Source organism: Ascaphus truei, chromosome 1 (genome assembly GCF_040206685.1).
Source record: "Ascaphus truei isolate aAscTru1 chromosome 1, aAscTru1.hap1, whole genome shotgun sequence".
Classification (NCBI taxonomy): domain Eukaryota; kingdom Metazoa; phylum Chordata; class Amphibia; order Anura; family Ascaphidae; genus Ascaphus; species Ascaphus truei.
The window spans coordinates 122,344,254-122,366,946 of NC_134483.1; the positions used below are offsets into that span (position 1 = coordinate 122,344,254).

The 22,693-nt window shown below is 43.2% G+C and overlaps 1 long non-coding RNA gene across 1 annotated transcript; it reads right to left on the reverse strand.

Moving 5' to 3' along the window:
* Positions 1-226: 226 nt before the first annotated feature.
* LOC142469612 (uncharacterized) lies at positions 227-3,127 on the reverse strand. Its single transcript, XR_012789067.1, has 3 exons — positions 3,041-3,127; positions 382-558; positions 227-294 (listed from the first exon to the last, which is right to left on the reverse strand). It is a non-coding gene; the product is annotated as an uncharacterized LOC142469612 (long non-coding RNA).
* Positions 3,128-22,693: the final 19,566 nt, after the last annotated feature.

Below are 22,693 nucleotides of genomic sequence, written 5' to 3' on the forward strand. Positions count from 1 at the left end.
ATGATGATGATGATGATGATGATGATGATGATGATGATGATGATGATGATGCCACCGCCATAGACACAGAAATACAATCAAGTGACCATGACGAGGTTCCCATTGAAAGAGTTACACAGCCAATTCGTCCATCAAGTAACGCATACGATGCAATAGTAGCTTCAGAGGGAAAAATTGTGGAAGCTGAAAATCGTCGCCATTCTGATCTGATGACAGTGCTCGAAAGGATGATTTCACTGCAGGAACAAACGATATCACAATTGGCACATCTCCACAGAGTCTTCATTGAAGTGCCTAAACAGATGCAAAAAATAAACACTTCAATAGAAGCAATGGTTGTGCAGCAAACATAAGCTAATTACTTGAGAATGACTACTGTACCCAATTTCAACTTCAACACCTCACAGGCAGGATCTTTACATGCTGGTAATTTTTCACCACATGCATCTGATCTTCATTCCCCAGGTCCGAATGTTACCGGTCAAGTAGCAGACATTTCTGTGCAGGTTCCTGACGACATCCTACCGCTGCCATCTGTAGAAAATCAGGAGCTGACACCTACAAAGGAGGCGACAAAAACAAAACAGCACAAGCAGTTACTACTGACCAGGAAAGATGAAACGGACCAACCATGTGTTGTGCACGGTGTACCAACTTGCTCACATGTGTCACTACCCACAAGCCCTGTCGGTGAACAGTCACTGCCCAAAAGCCCTGTCAGTGAACAGTCACTGCCCAAAAGCCCTGTCGGTGAACAGTCACTGCCCACAAGCCCTGTAGGTGAGTCACTGGCCACAAGCCCTGTCGGTGAACAGTCACTGCCCAAAAGCCCTTTCGGTGAACAGTCACTGCCCACAAGCCCTGTAGGTGAGTCACTGGCCACAAGCCCTCCCCATGAAGTGCCAGAGGCCACTCAAAGTGGCTCTGTTGTGGCTAAAGTTGTTGCAAAACGAAAAAGGAAAATACAAGAGACAACAAGCAGGCCTGTTACTCGCTCTCAAAAGGAAAAAAATAAATAAATGTTATAATTCACTAAATATGTCTTTGGCCTTGTTTTGTTGACTTCAGATTATCTAATTAATATTGTATGTACTGCACCGACACACTTTATTCGAGCAAATACCCAGTATGTACCTGGCAGATACCTGGAATGCGCCACTCCTCACCTCTGACAAGCCCCGTTGCGTTTGCCTTCCCAGCCTGGGTTCATGCCTGGCTGACGGGCGGCTGATCTGTTAAATGATAATGATTAGGATTTAATAGGCTGCAATGCTTCGCGTGTCTACCAGATGGCATAAATTCATGAATTGTAATGCAGTATATATAGATATACTGTGCAGTATTGCAGCCAGCGGGAATAAAATGCTTCAATCCCTGCCTGGAAATAACCCAATATACTCGGGCAGAAAACAGTCACAAACCTCAATACACCCGGGTATACCCGAATTCGTGGGACTAGCCGAGCTCGAATAAAGTGTGTCGCCAGTGTATGCTGAAGACCGTGTTGTTTCCAAACTTTCAAGTATGTTCTTGTATACGTGAAGTTTTGGAAATGTTAACAGTCCTAATTAATGAATAGTGTTATTAATATTGATGTATTAATCATCTGTTCAGTAATGGTCCACCAGGAGCCACTTGCTATGTTTAGAGAAACTGCCATTTACTTACCTTCAAAACATTGTATTTGGGTGTGTTACTTGATGTAATCATTGCATGTGCATATTATTCACATGCAATTAAAAACACACATCTATTTAACTGCAAACATCTTTCTTGTCCGTGTACAGCAGGATTACTTGTAAAATATTACTTACCTTCACCTTGCTTGCCCATTGTAATGTTGTCCTTTAATCATTTATGTGTTCGTGTTTCAAGAACATCTGTGAATGTATACTAATATATATGTAGTATGTATGGATATATGTACACACACAGTGTGTGTATGTATATATATATGTATACACATATACACACACACTACAATATACATATACTACAATATACATATACACATTATATATATATATATATATATATATATATATATATATATATATATATATATATATATATATTTATGAGAGAGATATATATATATATCTACATATACACACGTACTTAAACTCTGATGCAGACAGGGAGTTAACCAGACTTTCAAAAAAACACAGAAATTTATGAGGAAATAAACATTGACTTTTGCAGGTGCGTGTGTATTTCATTATATGGCTGTGTAAGCACTATTTTCATACAGTGGTCAATGTTATTTTTCCTCAACCCACAATGTTTCTTAATTAAAAGTCTACCAATGTTTTTAGAAATAAGATAAAATTTGCTAAATGTTGGGCAGACAAATGGCTATCACAAACCACAAATGTGAAAGCAATTATTTCTACACATCCAATTGGTGCTTCAAACAAGGAGTACAAGTAGAAACTTTTTCTGACCTTGAAAAGGAAAGACAGCAAATAGTTAGCATTTGAACCGTTTCATTCTTATGAGCAAAGAACAGAGAACTGCAGTCATCTTTTCTGTTAATCTGCAATGGCTGATGAATTATTAAAAAATATGCATACGCACAGAGGATACAAATTCATGATTGCAGAAGCGATATTGTCAACTTCGGGACACAAAGCCAACGCTGGACAAATCTATGATTTGATTAGAACCAAGTATCCTTATTACCAAGTACGTGGGCATGCGCCAAATTTTAAATCCTCAGTAAGATTCACTTTATCAACTAATGACTGTTTTGAACGTGTGCAGGATAAGCTACAAGACAGGTATGGTTTTTGGAAGATTGCTAAGGAGAAATATTTCACCGTGGAAGAGGGCACACATATTGTGCTAAATGGCATATTTATTCCTAATGCCAATAGCAATGGATCCGCTACTACTGTTCCGTGTGAATCGATACCTGCTGCAATATCTGCACCCTCCATTCCTGAAACACACATTCTACAAGAACATAACTACTATGATTATGTACCAAGCGTTTCAGCTGAAAATGCATTGGAATGGGTACCCGAAGAAATGAACCTACCTCCGGACCAATTGTTTGAAGAAAGCAGTGGCGATTCCTATGAGCGCTTCATGGAGGAGATGTGTGTCATACAGGATTCAGCGTTTGGGTCAAGCATGGATGCAAATGCCTTGGTTTTCTGGAGCGACCAGTTGCAGGCAGACGAAGTGTTACTTCTACAAGAATGGTAAATATAACAATCGTTATGCATTGACTCAGCGGTTAATTTTTTTTTTTTTTCTAACCAGAATTTTGACTTTAAATGCGTGGATACAGCGTAACATTGCAGACTGCATAACATGTAGCGATCTTAAACACATTCTTTCCTATTACAATATATTAGAACCTGAAAGAGTAGTACACATTGCTGACGGAATAAATAAACGTGCTTTCCTATCCCTTTAAACATATTAGCAACATGTTACCATAACTCTAACACACACCTGTTTTGTTATCATGCAACATCTACAAAAGAAAAAACCGGGTCGACCACGTATGACGTGGGACCCTTGTCATGTGCCAAGGCGTCCTTAAAAAGGATTACGGATGTAAGTCCCGCCCCCAAGCGACATGCGCGCGTCAAAGCCTATTGGCTGTGTTGTTTTGTTATAGTTACGGTAACTGCACTGTGTCATGCGTGCGGCTCAGTGTTTGTGGGCGTACACTGGGCGTTAACCTGTGAGGGTAGAAAATATTATATGAATATATGTTTATCCATTATTCCGAGAGTTATCCAACTCAGCAATGCAAACAGATATTGTACAGTAAAGATGGCGCCTGTATCCGGGAACACACCCTGAGATTATCCTGTAATGAAGACATCCGGCTGATGAAAGATGTACAAACAACTGGCTTATCAGCACGAGCTGACTCACGAGCTGATCATGCACCCATGCACGAAGGAATGTACACCAATGAGAGACGAAAGAGTGTCCCGGATCAAGATATAAACGGCTTAAGCCCAACCCCTGCCTCGCCCCATGCTATGCTATATAAACTATGTGAGCTGAATAATAAAGCAGCAGTTCCTGTGTTACCCCCATGATAACGCATGTACTGAGATTGAAGCTGAACCTGGTGTCAGAGTCTTTCTTAGTGAGCTAGCGCATGCATGATTGAATTTGGAGCAAGTGACTGAAGAGAGAGAGACCCTGATATAGTGAGATTCACGACCTCATTATTTGGCGCCCAACGTGGAAGGGGGGGGAGCGTGACTCCGGCTCACCACGAGAGACTGACCTGTCGCTGATTTTGCTGCAGAGACCGTGACACACCGAACCGAGGACTGATCACCCTCATTGTCAAGGTAAGCTCTTGCATACAATTTGTGTGTTATCTTGCCTATGACAAGTCGGTGGGTTGCTGCCTAGGTAGTATAATCTGTTTAGGTCTTTCACTCACGTTGATGTGATACAACGGTGTGATCTTTAGAGTCGCGCTCTGTTTAGAACTGTTAAAAATATCATACTCTTCAGTTGCTTGTGGTCACCTATAAGTTGCTAAATTGTACGAATGTTTACATGTTATATATGCTAGTCAGTGCCGCAAGTGGGAGCCCGAAGTGGAGTGGGATTTTTGTCGGCTGACTGGAGGTCGTATATGTAGGTGTATTAATGCATTAGTGTTGGGAATTTAGGTGACCGAGTGGGTATTAATGGGAAATAGACTGCGGGTTGTCTGATTGATTTTCTGACCAGTAATTGCAAAATCCCTGAATGAGAGTGCAGGCTGTCAGCCCGACATAAGGGAACAGGACAGGCACTGATGCTCTGAGGGCGGTAACCTGGAAAAGTGGTTCCCTCGAGACGGCGAAGTAGTACTCTGTCTCCGGTACCGGGTGTCTGGGGTCAGGGACCCAGCGTCTGAGGGCGGTAACCCAACCAGTGGTTCCCTCGAGACGGTGACACAGGACCGGCCACGTGATATTAGTGGGACGAACAGAGAATTCAGAGATGTTGCACTTATTTAAGAAAAAAACATGTGTTGCCCACAGGGGCACAGACAGCACTAGATTTAGTCCGCACTCGAGAAGGAAAGAAATATACCAAACATGCTACTAATCTATATAAACTGGCTGGAGTCCCGCCTGCGGGAAGATTACAATCCAGCATATGGTCTAAAATGATAACCGAATCCCGGGGAATGCTGGAAGACAAAGGTCTTTTAGAGGTAGCACAGGCTCATCTCCGAGTAGCGGGAAAATTGTTTGATGAAGGTTATGAAGAAGTACGGGGGGAGGGTGGAGCAGAAAATACTGATCCCCTATATGGATATATGAAGCCTGTTAAAACTGAGGAAACCCCATATCCGCCGCCATACCAAGATGGCGCCCGCCCTAGTCCAAAGGGGTGGGTCTGTCACCATTGTGGTATGCAAAATCCAGAATGGCGGAGTTTCTGCTATAATTGTGGTGTGCCCCGTCCCGGCCCACCGCCCATCTCATCTGAGAAGTCCGCCCCTTCCGCTCCCGCCCAGACGCCCCCTCCCGCCCCTCTATATCCTATCCTCACCCCTTCCGGTTCCTTTTACCAAGGCCCGGATACAGGAAAAGGGTATGGTGACACGCAAGGCCTTAAGCCTGCTGACACGCAAGGCCCTATTGGCAGTGGAACGCAGGAGGTTATGTCCGCCCTACAAGTGCTTTTCCCTGTGTTTGGCCTTCGGGAACTTCTCGAGACCCCGGAAGCTCAAGCTTTAATGAATTCACGCCGACACGCGATAGATCCGAAGGAAGGATCCGAATCCTCAAATGAGGCGGAATTCGATGACCCAATTCCACCCGCACCCCCACTTGCTTCCCGACCAATGTGCCCACCGACCTCCACGCCGAGGGCCCCGCCTTTCCCCAAACCCCCGATTGCCCCGAAACCACGGCCGATTAATCCCCAGGCCTTGGCCTTGGAACAATGGTTCCCGGCTCTCTTTAAGCCATATCACACCCCACAAGGCACTCAAGTCACTATCAGTGTAGGAATTGGGGACATAACCACGGCAGTAGTAGATGTAATTGTCAACCCTGCCAACACGAACCTACAACATAAGGGTGGGTTGGCCAGAATTATTTCTCAAGCAGCAGGGCCCTCAGTTCAGCGAGATTGCAACACGATTATTGCTAATGCGGGCCCCATACCAACGGGAGAAATCGCAATTACCGGGCCCGGCAACTTACCTGTAGGTCGGATAATACATGCAGTGGGCCCCCAATATGACCCCGATTTCCCTGAGTTATGTGGATCCCAATTAAGGTCTGTTATATGGAACACCTTAAGGCATTTATCAGAACCGGCCTGTGTTCAGCGCGGAATTATTTCCGTGGCTTTCCCTTTGGTGTCCACTGGATTATTTAGATACCCATTAGAACCGGCGGTGGACATAATTATAGCCACTATACGAGATTTTATAACCACACAGGAAACACAGCTCACCGAAGTCAGGGTAGTTACCGACAAACCGGAACGATTGCCGGCACTTCTGGCAGCTATGAACGCTAGAAGCCCACCTCACGAGATTGTGCCCTCGGCAATTCCCCATCACCCCCAGATGTACCATGCCCAGGGGAAATCGGGAATAAAGCCAGAACAGTCTGCGGAGGGTCAACACACCGCTATGACAGACAATACACCGCGTAATGTCCCCAAGCTTGGTCTTCAGTATGTTACGTTCACCCCTACACAAGTTTCCACTCTGGTGTCTGGTCTACCTGACCCGGAGAAACAACCTATGCCGTTCTACAGACGAATGTGCCAGATACAGAAAACCTACGGATGCACCTGGCAGGATCTACAATCTCTCACGGAGATTAAATGCACCGACAGTTTCCTGCCACTAATGGCCCCGGCATTCGACCAAAGTCAGTCACAACCTATTGATACATACTCCTCGGGACTCACTTATTGTCAACAACTCAAACTCTGGGCCCAGGAAGCACTCACAGAGTTACAGGGCTCACTCCAAGAGATCACACAACAAACGGATGAATCTGTGGAACAGTACGGCTCCAGGATCAGAATACTGTTCGAAGATCTTGGCTTTGCCACTCAAGCCAAGGCCCACCGTATGATCCTGACTAAGGCTTTTATAGATGGACTCAATGAACAGCTGAAAGACAAGATTATGTCAATACGCCCAGATTGTATTGGTGGAACATTGCAGGACGCGATATTAGTCGCTAAAGGGTTTGCCCGGTCACAAGCGAAGGAACTCAAAGACAAAGGAAAAAAGAAAGCACTCGCTCTAATGATGCAAGAAAATGAATGCACAGATGCAGTTTTATGTCCCTCCCTTAATACCTCACCTCCCGCTCCTGCTTCTTTCCCCCCACCGTCTGCCCCCACCCCTTTCCAACCCCCCAGTAATAATCCATACCCGCCCCCTCCTTTCCCTCCTTACCCACAGCCATACCCCTACCCTGCCCCTGCCCCGGCCTACGCACCTTTCTATCCACAACCCACCCCCCAACAAGGATACTACCCAAATAATGGGCCTCGGCAGGACAGGAGGCAAAACGGAGGAGGCCGCACCCAAGGCGGACCAACTTGCTGGAACTGTGGAATAGTTGGACATGTCAGGAGAGAATGCAGGAAGCCCAGACCAGACCAACTACCTGAGGGACCTCCGCCCCGGTCCTGAAAGGGGGGACAACCTGGGACCGCCATGGCAGCAGTGGGGCAAACTGCTGTTTGTGGGAAAGTCACTCTCACAGTAGCAGAGGTCCCTATGGATTTCCTGGTGGACTCAGGGGCGTCCACGTCTGTTATATCCAAAAAATTGCTCCCCCCCACTATAGAACTTTCCGATGATTGGATGACATCAATGGGGGTAGAGGGAAAGCCGCAAAACAGCCGCCTTACTGTTCCTGTACCTCTTGGACCGTTCTCAGAAGTCGCTGCTAGATTTCTAGTATCAAACACCTGCCCTCTAAATCTATTAGGGTCCGATATTTTACAAAGACTAAGGGCAAATATTCTATATGATGAGTGCGGCATGCAACTTATTCTCCATCGCCCGGAAGGGGGAGACACCCCCCCCGATATCTGCATCATCCGAGCTTTACCGCTGATGCTGTTACAAGAACAATCCAACCCAAACACTGGTTCTCCTAGCCATATTGAATCTCAAGTTCCTTCCAGTTTATGGTCTGTAGGACCTGAGGATGTGGGGCTTCTTCCCGTTCCCCCAGTGGTTGTACAGATGAAAACTGGAGTCCCTTACCCAAGAATCCCGCAATACCCTCTCAAAGCTGCACAGGAAGCCAGTTTGAAGATACAAATTCATGCATATTTGGAGAAAGGGGTGCTCAGGTATTGCACTTCACCTTGCAATACTCCTCTGTTTCCTGTCAAAAAGAAAAGTGTCAAAGGTCAACCTGATAAATATCGATTGGTACAAGATCTGCGTGCTGTCAATGCAGCAACCATATTGGAAACCCCTGTTGTCCCCAATCCAAATACTCTTCTCAGCGGGGTCCCTCCCGAGGCCAGTCTCTTCACAGTTATAGACCTGGCCAATGCTTTTTTCAGTGTTCCCCTTCATGAGGACTCCCAATTTTTATTTTCTTTTACTTTCCAAGGAGCTCAACTGACATGGACAAGAATACCCCAAGGGGCCCAGAATAGCCCTAACCAGTTTTCCCAAGCTTTGAAACTCTCTCTTTCACCATGGGTGTTAGCTCACCCTGAAGCTACGCTACTCCAGTATGTTGATGACCTTCTGCTATGTGGCCCGATTGACGGCCAACAGATGGAATCACTCTCTATCTCTCTGCTGCAACATCTGTCCTCTATCCAATGCAAAGTCTCCAAGTCAAAACTCCAGTGGTGTCTCCCTAAAGTTGTTTTTCTGGGACATTGTATATCACAAGGAATCCGACATCTGACAGATGAAAGGAAACAAGCTATTGTATCTGTCTCGTATCCTTCCTCCATCAGTCAACTGCAATCATTCCTTGGACTTATCACCTACTGTAGACAGTGGATACCTGACGCTTCCAGGCTTATGCAACCGCTGTATGATGCGCTGAAAACTGGTCCCAAGGAAGACGATGTGGCCGACCCAGTTGCCTATCAATTATATCGACACTGTTTCAATCTCCTGAAGGAGGCTATTTCAAGTGCACCAGCATTGGGCCTTCCAGACTACACCAAGCCATTCAATCTATATGTGTCCGAGCGAGACGGCCATGCTTCTGGAGTGCTTACGCAGTCCCATCGGGAGAAACAGCGCCCTGTCGGGTACTACTCCTGCAGACTGGATCCGGTTGCACGTACTTCTCCGAGTTGTCTCAAAGCCGCCCATTCTGCACAAGTACTGCTGGATAAAGTGGCGGATATCACTCTCGGACATGATGTTATTATTCAAGCTCCACATGACTTGGCTGCTGTTCTCTCGCTGACATTACCTCGACATCTCTCGCATCAACGTCATTTGAGACTTCAGTGCTCATTGCTTCTTCCATCTTATGTTTCTTTTCAACGATGTACCACTATCAACCCAGCAACTCTTCTGCCACATATCCCAAAGGGGGGAGAGGAACCAATGGAAGAACCAAACCTCTCAAGTTCACCTATGTCCTCCCATGACTGTTTACTCACCCTACAGCAAGACACATCGGAACCACAGAATATGTCTACTACTGCCATCTCAGGCGCTGACCTAGAACTTTGGACGGATGGCTCAAGGTATGCCGATGACAACGGCAAATTCCGTACCGGCTTTGCCGTCACCACGGAGAAAGAGATTCTCTACGCTGAAGCATTGCCACCAAGCAGGTCAGCCCAGGAAGCGGAATTGATTGCGTTACAAACAGCATTGGAGATGGCAGAAGGAAAAAGGGTGAATATAAGAACAGACTCGCGATATGCTTTTGGCATTGCCCATGATTTTGGTACCATCTGGAGGAATAGAGGATTTATAACCTCCTCAGGAACACCGGTGAAGCATGCCACCCTTATCCAAGGACTCATGCACGCTATGGGACTACCTATCCAGGTAGCGGTTCTCAAGGTCAAGGCACATGGAAAAGTGGACAGCACGGAAACAAGAGGAAATCAATTAGCTGACCAAGCCGCCAAACAAGCTGCCTTGGGATCTGTGTCAGAGAGATGGCTAGCCATGGAAGTAGCAATGGTAAGCACGCGGGCACAAGAAAAGAAACAACGGGAGGAGACAGAGGCACAAATCGAGGCTGAAGAGTTTCCCGAAATTAATATAGCACGACCTCCAGTTGTTAAACTACAACAGGAACAGGCAAAAGTATTATCAGAAGAAAAGAAGCAGTGGAGGAAAGATGGGGCGACCGTGGAAAAGAAAACTGGTCTGTGGAAAAAGGACAATGTATACTGTCTTCCAAGAAGAATGTATCCAGCCGTAGCAACATGGGCACATGGAGCCACACACCGAGGGAAGAATCAAGCCCTCGCATATGTAAGGAAGTTCTACTATGCTCCTGGGATCAGTACCACATTGGCCGCATACAACCGAGCCTGTCAGGTTTGTCAAACCTGTAATCCCAGCAGCACACAGACCGTACCCACCCAGCATTTAGCCAAACCCGACTACCCATGGCAGAGAATCCAAGTGGACCATATTCACATGCCCCCGGCCGGGGGATACGAGTATGTATTGGTAGTAGTGGATATGTTTTCAGGATGGCCCGAAGCTTACCCAGTCAAGAATATGACGGCAAAGGTGACAGCGAAGAAAATGCTTATCGAAATAGCATGAAGGTTTGGTATACCTGAAGTGATCGAAAGTGACCAAGGACCGGCGTTCACAGCCTCTATTTTTGGGGAACTATGGTTTATGTTGGGATCTCATCAAGGACTCCACACTCCCTATCACCCACAAAGTTCGGGAAAGGTGGAAAGGATGAACGGCACACTGAAAACCAAACTACTTAAGATGAGTCAAGATCACCCCCTCCCCTGGCCAGATCTATTGCCTATAGCGTTATATCATGTCAGACACACGCCCCAGGCCAAGCATGGGCTTACCCCATATGAAGTCCTATTTGGGTCCCCTCCCAGAATACCAGAGATAGATAGTCAGGAATTACAAAAAGGTCAGGACAAAGTAGTACAATTTGTGATTTCACTTGCGCAAGAATTGTCTAACTCTCGTTCTGTAGTATCTGCTTCTCTTCCAGAATCCACAGGAGACACAGTACACCCCTTCCAACCTGGGGATAGCGTGTATCTGAAGAAACACGTGAGACCCGATTGTTTGGAGCCCAGATTTGAAGGTCCATATCGAGTCCTGCTGATAACACCTACGGCAGTGAAACTTGAAGGGAAAGGACCCTGGATCCACGCCTCTCACTGCAAGAAATCTCCCGTTGAAGCTCCATGATGTATATCCTTTTCACTATGGTGCTCTTAAGTACTGTTGAAACTGCCCCAGTAACCTTCTGGGTAAACACTTCCCTGCCTCTACAAACATTCACCACTGATTTTTGTAATGTCGCAAATTGTGGTATTTACGAGGACTCTCTCTTGTCCGCACAGCCCTGGTCCCTTAAACCTATTAACTACTATTATGATCCCTCATATGATTCAAGATCCCCTATACATAAGCAGGCCCAAATATATCTGTGTGTCACCAGTACAGGGAATGAATGGTGCTCCTCCTGGTCAAATGTAGGATGGAACACAGGAAATGATTGGGCGTATAAGCCAAAGGGGGGACTAGATAGAAAGGATGAGAATGGCAAATCTCTCCTCACCCGTCTAACCCTCACTAAAGGAGTTTGGGGTACTACCAAATGCAAAGGTAAGTACGACAAGGTTGTCTACCCTTTTATTTACAACTGGAAAATCCTTCCGAGGGAGATATGGGAAAATATGTGCTTGGCATGTACGGGGGTTCTCTCACCAAAAAATTGGGACAAGTGGAGCTTAAAGATATCAAAAATAGACCCGTGTCGCCAACCTCCCAACCCACTAATAAAGAAAAATTAGATGCCCGAATTCAAGAGGTTTTACCAATCCCAGGGTTAACCTGGAAAGATGTATTCCAAATAGAGACTCAAACAGATATTAGAAAAAATATGTGGATAGAATGGGTAAAATATACCGTTAAGGCATCTGGGCAGAATGTCAGCTGTATAGCCTGTGCAGCCGCGAATGTGCATTTAACTACGGTTCCCTTGATGCTCTCTGACAATGAAACAAACTGTCTGATTAGTCTACTACAAGGTAAAAACACTACTGATTGTCCGGAGTTGAGGCCTCTGGTATCACGGAAAACCAGCGTTAAACCCCCTAGGGAAGTTATAGTACATAACGGAAATTATACATGCTTTATAGCAAATAACGATACGGGAACAAACTTAGGAAGATTTAACCCAGGGTTTTGCGTTTCTAACTCGTCTACACCTTCTGCCGACCTCCAGGATCACACTGGCCATATGCTTGATATATATTGGTTATGCGGAAATGGTAAACTCCGAAATATTCTACCCCCAGTGTGGCAAGGACAGTGTGCATTAGTTAAGGTAGTTATGCCTTTCAGAATACTCCCATGGGAACCAGAAGTACAGTATCTATCCAGGAAACCTCTCTCTTTGGCACGATCAAAAAGGAGTATAACAACAGCTCTACAAAAAGATAATGTAGTATATAGAGATGCCATAGGGGTCCCAAGGGGGGTCCCTGATGAATTTAAGGCCCAAGACCAAATTTCCGCTGGATTCGCATCCATCTTACCCCAGGTCCAAATAAATAAAAACGTTGACTGGATAAATTATCTATATTATAACCAACAAAGATTTATCAATTACAGTAGGGACGCTTTCCAAGGTATAATTGAGGAACTAGGGCCAAATACCCGAATGACTCTTCAGAATCGAATGGCCTTGGATATGCTTTTAGCAGAAAAAGGGGGGGTATGTTCAATGTTTGGAGAAGAATGTTGCACGTTTATCCCAGAAAACTCTGTGATAGATGGAAAGACGGTTAAAGCACTCAACCAGATCAGGGATCTAGCGGCAGAAGTTAAGAGGAATTCAGGGGTGGATACCAGCTGGGCCAACTGGCTGGCAGATTGGACTGGAGGCTGGAAGTCAATTCTCACGACTATTGGATTGATTTTGTTATGTTTATTTGTCTTTGCTATCCTTGTGCTTTGCTGTGTCATTCCTCTTTATCGGAAACTAATGTATAAAGTGGTCGGAGCAGAAACGATGATGAATACAGGAAGTGAACTGGAATCATTTTTGCAAACTAAAGCTAAGCCGGATATGCCTACCCGAAGCCCCCCAAGGCAGAAATATATTATGCGTAATTCTCTATTGTGAGGTTCAAGGTATCTGGGGAGAGAGACTCCTACGATGTTGACAGTCTTGATGGAAGGTATGAACATCTGTTAGGGATGTATTGTGCCAGTAGTCAAGTGAAGAAATCCTTTACCCATTCCCCACATCGTAGGACAGCTTGTATCCCCTAGGGAGTGAACGAATAAACATAGATTCAAGGGGGGATTGTGAGGGTAGAAAATATTATATGAATATATGTTTATCCATTATTCCGAGAGTTATCCAACTCAGCAATGCAAACAGATATTGTACAGTAAAGATGGCGCCTGTATCCGGGAACACACCCTGAGATTATCCTGTAATGAAGACATCCGGCTGATGAAAGATGTACAAACAACTGGCTTATCAGCACGAGCTGACTCACGAGCTGATCATGCACCCATGCACGAAGGAATGTACACCAATGAGAGACGAAAGAGTGTCCCGGATCAAGATATAAACGGCTTAAGCCCAACCCCTGCCTCGCCCCATGCTATGCTATATAAACTATGTGAGCTGAATAATAAAGCAGCAGTTCCTGTGTTACCCCCATGATAACGCATGTACTGAGATTGAAGCTGAACCTGGTGTCAGAGTCTTTCTTAGTGAGCTAGCGCATGCATGATTGAATTTGGAGCAAGTGACTGAAGAGAGAGAGACCCTGATATAGTGAGATTCACGACCTCATTAAACCGAATGTTAATTGAGTGGGAGGAGTGTTTGCGTGCGCTTCACGCTGGCTTAACATGACGTCACACGTATTGCATTTGCGCATTGTGTTATCGGCTGTGCTTTCTGTCCACACACGTCTGTTTAAAAAGAATACAGATGTACTCGTTTAGAACGAATGTAGTTTCGCCTTCATTGTATTTGAAATAAATATTTTATGGTTAATGGTATTTTCAACATGTATTGAACACACAACGTACGCATTGTTTTGCGCATGCGCTAACAGTTAGTCGACCCAAGCGTGAAGTGCGTGCGCACACTAAGATGTGCGCGCACATTTTTCAGTATACAGGCAACGTTAACTTCATATACATAGTTATGCCTGCTACTAATTTAATGAACGATTACACTGGCGACACACTTTATCGCAGTGCGGCCAGATCCGCAAGCCGGGAGATTTCCCGGCTTGCTAGTGGCCGCCCCTCGGCGTGCCGCGCGTCATAGACGCGCGGTCACGCGTCTTCGGGAGCCTGCGCCCCCTGCACGCGCGTCCAGGGCTCCCCGAGGGAGCCCTGGTGTCCCGCGATCGCGGGACAGCGGCAGGGGGTTCCGGGGGACCCGGCGGACCCGGCAGCGGTAGGGAGAGCGCCCCGATCGGAGGGCGCTCTTCCGCTGCTTCGGCGCGCGCCCGTCACACTCGGGCGCGCGCCAGGCTACTGCTGCGGCACAGAACGGGCAAATGCTCGAATAAACTGTGCCGCAGCAGTACATAATGATGTACACTTGTACTTCTAACATATAAGTGACTGACGTGTGTATCTACACAATCATATAGAGCTGTGTAACACGATGTCACGGATACATATATAGTAAGGTGCCATCTTTTACCATCATGTGTTTGCTGTATTTCAGAGATGTCGGGGAACATACAATCGGATCAATGTATGATTTCAGAAGAGTCTACCTTTATATGAGATGATTGTGAGGAGGAGCCACCGACTACTATACTACATATGGAACTAATTTTATATTGCTTGCAGCGCTTATTAACAAACAATTAAAAATGTGATACCCTTATGCCTATATTGCATAAGCACTTAATTAACATAATGATGTTGCAAAAGAGTGCCTCATGAATTTTTCTTGAGTGTTCTTTAATTACTACTAACATTTTATGGCATGGTGTGTTTTATATATAACAACCATTCCCACTCTGCTAACACATTTGTGTATTCTATTGTGTAATGGAACGTATGACTGTCGAAACTATGTAACAATAATAATAATAATAATATGAGCATGTTCATGTATAGCGCTGCTAGTTGTACACAGCGCTTTACAGACAGATTTTTCAGGCTGAGGTCCCTGGCCCGTGGAACTTACAATTTATTTTTTGCCGCCTGAGGCACAGGGAGATAAAGTGACTTGCCCAAGGTCACAAGGAGCCGACACCGGGAATTGAACCAGACTCCCCTGCTTCAAACTCTCAGTGCCAGTGTGTGTCTTTACTCACTGAGCCACTCCTTCTCCCAATGTAAAGGACACTTACAACCAACTAGCCATTTCTTGTTAAAAATCTCTTGTTACATGGGTATGTTGATAAAATGGTTTGGGACTGTAGCAAATAATGTTATTGCCTAGATATTGTGGTCCCCTACAATGCATGATGTTCTGAATATTACATCAACATCATGTAATGAAGTACGTTTCTGTGTATATTTCATTTACCTAACTAACTATAGTTTACTGTGTTTATTAAACGTTCTAAAAATAAATAGTACAGTCAATATGATGATATAAGCTACCATAATAAACCTGCTGTTATCATTTGTCGATGTTATACATGGATCCTACACAAATTGATACAGACACAAACAGTTGTCTTAAAAAGTGTTCCTATGCTAATGTGCACGTGATTGACGTTTATATTTTGAGAATACTTGATAATTATCATCATGATAATGATGAAGTGACGTGAATGACATTCCAAATATATTACCAACATTGTCATAGTGGGAAATTAGAAATGCAAAATTACAGTAACATTTGCGACAAAATTGAGGTTTCTGTTAACAGTTTGACACTTGTTACATGTAGGTCACATCCACACACGTGTGACTTATACATACACATGTCACAAATTTTAATTAATGTTGACTATTAATTCCTAGCATTAATAAACACCTACATTGCTAAATATAAGATGTACTACGCATTGTTGTGATTACAGGCATTCAAGCATGGAGTGTTATGATCAGTCAATTGCATCCGTGATGAATGAGCTCCCGTAAGTAAACAAATAAGTACAGTTATCCCCTTTTCTCCAAACACCTCTATATTACATTAATGGAATTTATAAGGGAACATACATAAAATGTGATGAAATGGGAGTAATCATTTTCTAATACAATGCACATGAAACCTCAATAGTAGCTAAATGCATGTACATGATACAGAAAGTACATGTATGTTACATTTTTCTTTAAACCAATATGTTGGGTTTTTACTTCAAATAATTATAGCAAGATTGAGGTAGGCACATCTTATGACAGATGTCAGCAAATATACATACCATGATCAGTCATACTGGAGATATACCTATAATGCAATGGAACAATATATAAATTGCAAACATTGACATGCCATCTTCAGTACCGTAAGCAACACAGCAAAGTATGTATTTGGTGTTAAATGTGCAACACCATGTATATTTAATGACATTTAAAATGTAAAGCAGCCTGGTGTACACATCATATGGATGTACATGTTATACTGCACCAATAACATTGTAGGTAAGCATACTAGAAGAATGAATGACTATGGCCATACTATGTGTATTGTGTTTGCATAAGGAACAACACAATGCTAAAATATTACTGCTTTGTTACCCCACTTGTATTCACATACACACAACTAATGTACAATTGAAGAGGGATTATATAACCTGTGCAACAATAACATACCGGTGCCACATCCCTTTGTGCACACAGCAGAGAAAAGAAAGGTGTGCAACCCATATTCATCTGTGTCCTAACAGAAGGTTATATAAAGAAACATTATTGTTAATATAACATAATTAAACTATAAAAGTAGTACTAGGAACATATATGTTTTTACTTACAAGAAAAAAAGGAATTGATGAGATTCTGGCGTGTCTGGCCACCACTGGCTGTTTGTTCATTTTCAGCAGCTACATGGGTGGGATGCTCGTCTACCAAAGGCTCAGCTAGGTCTGATTGTACATTGTGCCTGAGTGCAACATTGTGCAAAATGCAACAGGCAAGGATAATATCAGACACTTTTTGAGGCTTGTATAGAAGAGCCCCACCAGTTCTGTCCAGACACCTAAATCTGGTCTTGAGTAGGCCAAATGTCCTCTCTATAACAGATCTTGTAGATATATGGGCTGCATTGTACCTCTCCTCTGCTTCAGTTTGAGGGTTTAGCACCGGAGTCAAGAGCCACGGCCTAATTCCGTATCCTGAGTCACCTATAATGAATGGAGCACACATAAGCTTACATTAGTGATCAAATTCTACAATGCCAACATTCCTAAAGAAAAATGTGTTTTGTGTTACAACATCTAAATCTGTACTCACCCAGCAGCCAACCATGTTCAAAATGTCCCTCTTCGAACGCATGGAAGACTGAAGAGTTCCTCAGGATAGAGGAATCGTGACTGGAACCAGGGAATTTGGGTACCACATGCATTATCCTCATCGTGGCATCACATACCACCTGTACATTGAATGAATGGTAGTGCTTACGATTGCGGTAAACATGCTCACTCTGACTAGGTGCAATCAAAGAAACATGTGTGCAATCGATTGCACCCAGCACACATGGTATCCCTGCTATATTATAAAAGCCATTCCTGACTTCCAGCCACTCTGCCGCCTCTGTAGGAAAATGAATATAATTTCTAGCACGTCTATTGAGTGCATAGAGAAACTGGGTAAAGGTCCGCGAGAATGTAGATTGCGAGACCCCGCCCACTATGCCCACAGTTGTCTGGAATGACGCGGAAGCAAGATAATGTAATGAGCACAGCATTTTAACAAGCCCAGGGACTGCACGACCTCTGGCTGTCAAAAAATCTAAATCTCCCCTTATCTCCTCATAAAGAGATAAGATTGCTGCTGAACTCAAACGATAGCGACTTACTATCTCCTCCTCACTCATCCCATCTAACAGGGTTCTCTCCCTGTACACACGCGGACGAGGCACAACTTGTCTCCTCTGTCTTCTCCTCTGATCTCCTGTCCCTCTACCTCTCCCTCGGCCTGTCCCTCTCCCTGTCCCTGTCGTATCCACGTGCCTGTCCCTGTCACTGTCCCTCGGTCTGTCCCTCCCTTGCCCTATATCATTCTCTTGATCAGCAAGCATGTCATGAAAAAGAATGTTCCTCCGTCTCCTAAACAATCGCAACATTTTGAAATGAGTAGCTGTGAATGAGCAGGTAATGGGCGTCCTTTAAATAGGTATGTGATGATGTCAGGTGACATAGTAAAATGCAAGGTGTTACATTAACATAATAAAGTACTTCTGTGCCAAACTGTGTGCAGTTGATCTTAGAAGTATTTGTTGTGTGTATTCTGCAGGGAATGATGATATTTGACAATGATGTCACGTGAAGCATTGTACAAACATTGCTTGAAAATAAATAGTTTAATGTGCAATGCATGTAACACTTCTGAACGCAACAGTCAGTCATGTAATTAGACAAAAAGGCTGAGATTGACGTGGGAAAAGTTTGCTGTAACATGTGTAATTAGCCATGTTATTGTCACATGTTGACAACAATGAATTGTCGTGTGCATATGCATGCATTTCTGTAATGAGGATAGTTGCTATAGAATGAGTTTGCAAGGTGTCACAATGATTAATTACTGTAGATGTGTGTAGAAGTTAGGTTGAAGTGCTTGTAATGCAACGTTTACAATGTAAACATGCAATGTGATTGAGTGTCCAATAAGTGACGTCATGAAAATAGGGAGGACCCAAACTAGATGTAAACATGAGAAGAAAGATGTACATGAACGTTTAAAGATGCGTCACACATTACAAGCATTGTGTAATGTAAAGGAACATGAATATACGGTGTATGTGTGACATGTGTGACATGTGTAACATCATGTAAATAATTGTCGCTCAGTTCAGTAAAATGTGTGATATGATGTGAGGTTCTCCTTTAAGAGTTAAGTATAGTATTTTCCCTTGACACATCATCACATGATGAGTAATGTGACACGCAAATGATGAAAACATGTAAAAGTACAATGTTATGCAAATAATACACGTCAGCTGTGACACAATGCAGGGAATGCCCCCCACACTGTAATGCAAATCACGTTTGTATTGTGAGCAATGAAACGTAAACAGTACTATACTGTTATACGTCCCCGCTCCATTGACTCCATTGATGTACAGAAGAGTTTTTTTTTCTAAGTGCCGTTCCGGCAGCCTTAGCGATTGTTCTCCCCTCCAACCTGCCAACTTTAGTTGGCGGGAGAAATTGGCCATAACATCTCAATTTCCTAGTGCCGATCAGCCCCGATAAGCTGATTTTGGTACTTGAATCCAGCCGATTTAAAAAAGTGGCGATCAGTGGCGAAAACAGGCTTATCAGCAGCCGACTGGCCATAACAAAATTATCGGCTACGAAAGCTGCCGAAATCAAGCACTTATCGGCGCTTACTGAATCTCAAACCCAATTTTGGCTATAAAATGCCGAAAAAATCCTTATCAACGCTTACTGCATGAGGCCCATAGTTCCTGTTTTTCTTGCACACAAGGGTCTTCCTGTCAATGATGTCTGCTTTGGTGAATGCTGCTGTAATATCTCTAGCTGAATAGCCTCGCTCCAGAAACCTGTCAGACATTTCTTTGGCACGAGACAGAAACACCTCATTGTCTGAGCAAAGTTTTTTTAACCTGATAAATTGTGCTCCTGGTATGCTCTTAATCAAAGAACGTGGATGGGAACTTTGCGCACATAAAAGTGTGTTTCTCGAATTCTGCTTCCTATAAATGTCAGATTGTATGGTTCTGTTTCCGTCAATGTACAAGAATAAATCTAAAAAGTGAATGTGGTGAATATGGTGTTCAAAAGTGAATTTTATATTATAGGTGTTGTTGTTTAAAAAATCAAAAAATAAATAAAGTGAAATTTTGTCCCCCTTCCAAATGAAAATCAAATCGTCAATATATCGCCTGTAAAAGACGATACTATGACGATAAAGATTGGTGCTGTGAAAAATAAAACGTGACTCCCATAATCCCATAAATAAATTTGCGTACGAAGGTGCGAAGCTTGTGCCCATTGCGGTACCCAGATTTTGTAAATAAAAAAGTGAGTCAAACAAAAAATAATTGTGAGTTAGTAAAAATGATATTGATTCTAATAGAAAAGTGCAATGTGATATAGATAGAGTGGATTGATCTAAAAAATGTTCAACGGCTTCGAAGCCATGTTTGTGCTCAATTATAGAGTACAGGGAGGTCACATCCATAGTGACCCACCTGTACTCGTGTAGCCAAGGTAAGTCTTGTACACTGACGAGGAAGTCTGTGGTGTCCCTGATGAATGAAGGTAATTTGAAAACCAGGGGTTGCAGGAACCTATCCACATACCGCGATAACCCATCTCCCAAAGATCCAATACTCGCAATAATGGGTCGTCCAGGAGGGTCGAGCAGCGATTTATGGATCTTTGGGAGATGGTGGAATACCGGAATCACGGGATGCGGACAGGAGAGAAATGCAAATTCCTTTGAAGAAATAACATTAAGAATTTGACCCATCTCTAATAGTTTCAGTAGCTCTAAACGATATCGAGATGTAGGATCGCCCTCTAGACTAAGATAGGTGGTTCTGTCTCTCAGTTGCCTAATAGCTTCAGCATGATATTGGGATTTGGACAGTATAACTAGTGCTCCACCTTTATCAGCATTTTTGAGAACTATGTCATGTTCTCTTTTAATGCATTCAATTTGCTGGACCTCTATGTGAGATAAATTCCCAGATTTAACATATGAACTTGTAAAACCTTTTGCTAAAATACGTAGGTCTCGTTCAACCAATTGTTCGAACAAAGCAATGGACGAACCCCTATTGGTGTTCGGACAAAATAATGATTTAGGGCGGTACCCCGAATCTTCATGGCCAAAAAATGGCTGACTGTGTGTGGTAAGGGGTTCCCCTTGCATCTCTAATAGGGAGTCCATATCTGAGAGTGTACAATTCTCCTGAAAATTCAAAAGTGGAACATCAACAATGGAGGGCAATTCAACTAATAGTGCAGGTTCCTCTAAGGGGTCTATCACCTCAAATGTGTTTCTAGCTGACATCATTTTCTTTAAGGACAATTTTCTCGTAAATTTTTGTAAATCTATTACTGTCTGGAATAATTGAAAGTTTTGGCTCGGAGCAAAACCCAAACCTTTATTGATAATTGATAATTGATAATTGATCGAAGCTTAAGGTAACCCCTGACAGATTAATAATATTGTTTGTAGGGCCTAATCGTATTTCTTTCTTTTGGATCTCCCTCTGCCACCCTCGTTTTCTCTTAGATCTCCGCGTTCTCCCTGGCCTCTGGCGCCCATCTCTAAAAAAGCTGAGGATGGTTGTCCTGATCCTTTGGAATTTTTTGATGGAATAATTGGGGTGTGTATGTTATCGGTGTAATTGGAGGCCCCCCGGTCCCTAGAATATTCCCGTGACCTATCGAAAGAAACTGATGGAGCTCTAGATTCTGGTTCAGAAAAATCGGATTCAAAGCTAGATGTTTCTACTCTTGAATTTTTTAAAATAGACTTATTTGGTAAATTTTCGGTTTTTCTTTTGGGGTATTTCTTGGCTTTGGAAGTACTAGAGCCAATTTTCTCTCGCACCATTATGGGTTTTTGCCAACAATAAACTTGATTTTTTACATAATCAATGCGATCCCTTTCAAACTTTAGGTGTTTCTTATCACTAATTATGTCCTCTGTTATTTCTACATTGGAGGAAAGTGTTTTATCATTTTTGACAAATTGCTCTCTTCTATTAAATGGCTGTAATTTTAACCTGAGATTATTGATCTCTATCATTAAACTGGATTTTTCAATTGTTTTTTGCTGGATGATTAGTTTCATCAATTTTACTGAACATGAGTCAAGGATTTCAATCCAATCCTGTTCGAATTGTTTGGTCATAAAACCAAATGATGGAACCTTTTTAATTCTTAAACTTCTTGGAATACGGTTACATCTTATATAATTCTCTAGTGAGGTAATATCCCACCAGAGCCTTATATTTTCAACCAACAATTTTTCCAGTTTCACAAAGTGATGTGTCAAGTCTGATGGTTCATCACAAATAACCTCAGAAATACCATTGAATAGATGTGTAGCCTTTCTAGATCTCTTAGTATTATCCCCACAGGCATATACATAGGTATTGTCAATTAGATCATCTGCAGCATTCTCTTCCCCACTCAATTCCTCCATATTGTGCAAATATATATTTTGGAAAATATTAATAAAAAAACATCAATGTATATAAATGATCAAAGTCTTTGAAGATAATAAAAAACCATGAAGTAAATAGTTGAGATCCTGAAAAAGTTAGTTTTCCTAGGAGGTACAATTTTTTGTATGCAATTTTCACCCACTTGTCAGTCCTTCCAGGAAGGAAATAGGATAAATCAATAAGATATGTTGATATACACCCTG